The sequence below is a fragment of the Berghia stephanieae genome, chromosome 7 (genome assembly GCF_034508935.2).
Source record: "Berghia stephanieae isolate SIO BIC M18660-M18661 chromosome 7, UCSD_Bste_1.3, whole genome shotgun sequence".
In the NCBI taxonomy this organism is placed as follows: domain Eukaryota; kingdom Metazoa; phylum Mollusca; class Gastropoda; order Nudibranchia; family Aeolidiidae; genus Berghia; species Berghia stephanieae.
In genome coordinates, this window is record NC_088366.1 from 9,529,046 (window position 1) to 9,535,545 (window position 6,500).

Genomic DNA, 6,500 nt, shown 5'->3' on the forward strand with positions numbered 1-6,500 from the left:
CTTAGTTTGAAATCACCTACAAGTCTCATCCAGACACAAGCACAAAATCCAACAAAGAGGAACACACTCAAATGCTGCCATTATACATTCATATATATATATATATATATATATATATATATATATATATATATATATATATATATATATATATTATGTGTGAATGTGGTGAGAGTGTGTGTCACAATTATAATATAAATGTATTTCAAGGACACCTATTCTCAGTAGTTCACATTCTCATCCTAAAATGCTATAATATGTATTTCGAGAAAATGATGTTTTTGTTTATTAATTTTCAATTTGTCATTAGTAAAGATAGTTTGTATGTATTTCAAATGACCCTCAAATAATCAATTTCAAAGATAATATTTAGTTATATTAAATTAGACATGTTTTAAAATACAAAAATGCATTTTATGAATTTTAGAAATTTTTGCACCGAATGACCTTTCAGGGGCAATAACTCTGTAAAGATGACACTATTTTTTTGGCAGCCGGCCATAAACGGATAGCTTAGATGTTATACTGTAAGAGAGTTAGCTTATAGCAAGTGGGTTTAATGAGTTCACAGTACTTGTATATCAGTTAAACTTGGTCATTATATTGAGTAGTCTAGGACAGTTTTACGTTCCAAAGTTAAAGGATTGGTCATTATATTGAGTACTAGAAAATTATTTCTTTGATCGGTGTTACTTGGTATTTGGGGATAAAAGCATTAAGTTATAGTTGGTATTCATCATTTAGGCGTACGATAGTATTTGGGCGTAGCGTATTTGTTATTTGGGCGTACAGATTATTTGGGCGTACTGAACTAACGTTTACCAAAAGTAATATTATATCATAAAAGGCGGGGTTTAACACCAATATGTAGGAATTGACGTTTCAGTTTTGATTATGATTTGGTCTTACTCTTAGGGGTTGGATTATAGACTGACAGGGAACTGTCAAAACTGCAAGGGGGCGTGGAAACGATGGAACTATGGGTAAAATTTTGATAGGGATAAAAGAGGATGTTTCGAGGAAAACGGGGGGATTCAACTTGACCATGAGCTGCACACTTTAAACCTTTTGTGCTCACCATCATTTATTTGCTTTTACGGACTTAGAAATATTCCACGTATATTGAAAATGGTTACTTAGGTAAAATTGACTTTACATGTGGACTGATTTTACGGATTTGGAATTTATGAAACTGATTGAATTATGACCATGCTATTTGATTTGGATTTGGAATTTATCACAAACAAATAAAACTGTAAGAAATGAAACTTGGAATCTGGACTTTTATTTGAATGTCTTGATGTTGTGCATTCAATTATCATCACCGGCCCCTGAACTCTTTTGTCACTATTAACGTCTACAACACAACGCAAAGGATAATACTACCATCTATCAAAAACACCACTATACGATCACAAGCCATTACATATGTGTGCAACTACCCCACATTATGTATCTTATTTGGTGCCGTGAATCAGGATTCTTATATATCTTTATTTGGAGCCCTGATACCATGATGTAAAGATGTTATCATTCCGAACCATGGAAACACAAGAAATGTATATTGTTGCGGTGTTAACATCTATTAAAGTTTTTGTGAGACTCGAATTTTGAAGTGAAAATTGTGAACAGATAGGAAAATAGTTTTATTTGGGAAAGAAAATGAATATCAATTTTGAAGGTGAAGCAGTGGAATTATTTTGTATTGAAATATGAAAAAAAAATATTGAAATTATAGATGATTCCTAAAATTCTGACAAAAGACAATATTTAAAAAAATAAATAAATATACTAAATAATATTTAAATTAAGAGTCACAGATAGAAAAGGAAATTTTAAAAAAATATAGATATATAGGGCAATATATTATATTCAAAAAGTGAAAACAATATATTATAGAACGGCAAAATAATAATAATAATAATAATAATAATAATAATAATAATAATAATAATAATAATAATAATAATAATAATAATAATAATAATAATAATAATAATAATAATAATAATAATAATAATAATAATAATAATAATAATAATGCATTGATGCTATACGTATTTTAATTAATTAAAAAGAAGAGAGGGAGAGATGAAAATAAAAATTGCAGTATTTAAATGAATATTTTAGTGCGTTTTATTTTTCAAAATAAATGAAAATGCGTTTACTTACAATCAAGCGTTTCGGAATAGATCTTCGAATATTAATTTGTACCGTTAATGGCAATGTTTTGTTAATATCAGTAACAAAGATGTGTCGATTTTTATTTCAATTTTTGTATGTTACTGTTGGAATTACATAAACAGTTGGTCCATTATTTAAGGTTGTTACGTTTTATTTTCTGTCAAAATGACTCAAGAAGACGATGGCAATAAAAACACGTAAATTCTAAGTTTTGATAATTGAAAAATGTCTTATGGTATTTATTGTTATATTACAACATCATTGATTATATTTCTCTCCCGTCAATAGGGATGAATTGGTAGGTTGATATTGACTCTTTGAGATTCATGGGTTCATGACAAAGAGCAAAGTTTTATATCTGTTTGTATTCTTGGTAATAAATGTGTGGTTAACGCAGCCAAGTAATCGACAACAGAGCTTATTTACTTGTGTAATGAGACATGGCGTTATAATAGATTACATAAGACATTTGGATTTTATCACTGGAAATTAAGTTGAAATGATTTATGCGGAATATGAGTCAATCGTTGTTTTGTTTAGTTTTGTTTTGAAACGCGTTTAATCGTGATTTTTAAAGGAGACATATTCTCATAATAACGGAATAACGGACTTTTGGTTTAAAGTCGGAGAACAAATAAAATGACGGAGTATTAATTATTATGAAAGACTATTGTCTTGTAATGGGAGTTAAAATGTTATTACGGAAGAATAACAAAATATTGAAAATGCATTATCATGTCATGTGAGCTGATAATATTTGTGACACAAGTGGTTAACTTGTTAAGAATCAGCGAATTATAAGTAACCCATACGGTAAAATGCTGTAAATGACGGGTAAATAAGCGCAGTGATGTAAGACGCGGTAATTAAAGTGCACACGGTTTAAATTACGAGACGCAGGAATGAGGCGTTCGGGAATATTTTATTTTGCGTTTGATTAAAGCGCTTGGTTTAACATTATGAAATGATGCAGAAGGCGGAGAATTTTTATAAATACGATGCGCGTGGTTAAAGCGCACACAATTATCAATGCTATATTAAGAGGCGCGAGATAACGTCGCAATGAGTTATATGAATATTTTTATAAGCCGAGGGCAAAGGCGCGAAACATTGAATTTTTATTGACCAGAGTGTATATCGTTTCTGCAAATATTTTGATTATCATATTTTTCTCCTATAGATTCGCTGTTGTAATTGTAATCAATATTTACTGCGTGGTTTGAATTTAACATTTATATCATAAAGTGTGTAACTGAGTTGAAGAAGAAGTTATGTTCAATTGTCAAATCTTAAGTGTGTAATCAATCGGCAATCAGTTGAAATGGTAGGAAGTGCTACGATAACATAAACAAAATCATATTTCATTAAATTAGGGATTTTCTAAGGGGAATAATTCGAGTTAATCAAAGGCAGAAGTAGTGTTTGCACTAAAACATGATACAGTCATCACGAAAGAGGACACTTGCAACCATCAGTCATAACGGGAACGCTGATGACAACGACAGAGGCAACTCAAACACAGCCACAACAGAGGTCGGGAAATGTCCTAATCCCTTTGGTCTATCCACGAATACATTAAAATGGAGTAACAATCTCGACTACGCCATTGATACGTCCAGAATCAACACAATCTACAGACTACAAATACACAGCAACCTCAATTACATCGTATATTTCAACTTATACAAACTTGACAGAATTCATAAAATAATATCTGTATCAACACAGATTTCTTCCATGAACCTTTTATATTTACATTCTTTATTGAACAATTGGATTGCTTGTATTTACTTCTACGACAACAATACCCAACGATGTACGACGTCAATAATTACATAAACGTTCAAGATACGATTGTTTGTACAAAATGATGTCAAATTGTGAACAATATTACTTCCTTCATGTGCAGTGGTGAGCGTATTCAAATTTAAACTTATGTTAATATACAAGTGTGCAGCACCCATATCTACAACTTATAAACATTGAATATTATAATAAAGCCTGCCTTAGTATCATTGTAAAGATAAAGGCTATATATGTATATAAGACAATGCAGGAAAAATTATCGCAAAACGCCACATGAGCAATTTCCTTGGATTCATTATCGTATGATATTCAACAACCTGCGTTCAAATAACGAAAATATTGTTGACCTTATTCGACCCTACTACATACACTACTAGACTACGTTATTGTTGCATCATCTACCTGGTGTTTGGACTCACGTCACCCACCGGTACTCTACAGATTACATCATCTACCTGGTGTGTACTCACATGCCACCTCATCAAAACTCGATCAACAAACACAGACAATTACAACACACGACCTCTGTCGACTACTACACACGAACTCTTTGTCAACACATGGCTGAGTTCACAACTTTCTTTTGACTTGCTGGATAAGTCAAACTTCATTTAAATTCAAGATCTCGCACACAGTTAATCTTGAATTTTTACAATTTCATCTACAATGAGACTCAACGTTTACACAAGACAACCACAAATATCTACGAGGAGAATCGACCCAGATGCCGGAGATGAATGGATTACAGCGACGTCACAAGACCAAGAAACAACCCAACAGTTAAGCATACGTTTGCTACCTGTAGAGTCTTTTTTCGTCCCAATTCAAAAGACTCGAACAAATACAACACCTATCAATTGCAAAGTTGTCACTTTAGTAACAGCCCACAATCACATACTGTGTTAGATTTTACTTATTTAGTTATTTACACTGTACTAAATATGAATAATTCGGACAGACTAATGACTGATTATTTACTAAACACTAAATATGTGATGTGAACAAGTCGGACAGACTAATGTCTGATTATTTATTAAACACTAAATATTTGAATGTGAAGACATTATGGTGATAATTCGAAGACATTTACAGAGGAAAAAGTTTTTAATTAATTAACAATAATTAAAGTGAATTTATGACACTTGGGCTATTCAGTGACCACAACACACACAACAATGCAACACGTAGACTAGATACAATCACCTCAACTCTTATAGTTGATATATTTTTTTTCATTACATGAAAACTCATTCTAAATGGAGACAATGACTTAATTAACAATTACTGACAATTTTTACAGGATGACCATTCTCAAAACGAACGGATTACTGAGAAATGTGACCTCTGATGGATGACCACAAAGAACAATTTGATATCAATGTAGTTGTAAACTACACCCTGATGACTTAAAAAGCTTAAAAAATTGAAACATCAACAATGAACAATGAATGATAATAACTTCAACTTGAATTTTAAAATGATGATAATGCTATTATTATGATTTATTTTTAAATTTTTTTTATTACTAATTGAAATGTAATCCTTCGTATATGGATCTAGATGTCTATAATACATTATTTGTACCACATATTATAAGTAGGAATTAATGTAATAATGTTGTTTAAATGGAATCATACAATATAAGGGAATATACAAGGTACTGGTTTTGATATGTCAGTAAATGAGTAGACATACATGGAAGCTGAGATTATCACCCATGTCGTGAAGAGTTGAATTTGAGATTGAATAAGACAACGTGAGTATATCACAAATGGAATTTGAACCATCCTTTTTCACGCAATACTATTTATGTGTGATGGGATATGACGAGAATTAAACACTTTTATTGCTATGAAGATGGAATTTAAGGTGAAAAGATATTTTTTCTTTGAACTTTTAATTACTTGATATCTTACTGTCGATGTTGTAATGCCTTAAAAGTATAATCGATAAATATATAAATCTTTAATCAACTTTCGTGTTGGTAAATTTAAATTTTAATCACTTTTAAATGATAGATACCTTACTGTTGATGTTGTAATTTGAAAGGAAAAAAAATCTATAATCGATATATATATATCTATTTAGATGTTGTAATCAAATTTGATGTTTGTGAATTTATCAATGTTGTAATACTATAAAACCTATAATTGATATATATGAATGTTGTAATCAACTTTGGTGTTTTTGAATTTAAAGTTTAAAGTTTTTAAATATTTAACTGGTATAAGTATTATCATTTTAACATTTATTTATTACATTTTAGTTGGACATTACATATATATTTAATCTCTCACTGTAATTTTTTTGAATTGAAATTGTTTTAAAGTCAATTTAAATTCTAAGAAAGGGGCGTATGTAAGAGAGTTAGCTTATAGCAAGTGGGTTTAATGAGTTCACAGTGCTTGTATATCAGTTAAACTTGGTCATTATATTGAGTAGTCTAGGACAGTTTTACGTTCCAAAGTTAAAGGATTGGTCATTATATTGAGTACTAGAAAATTACTTTC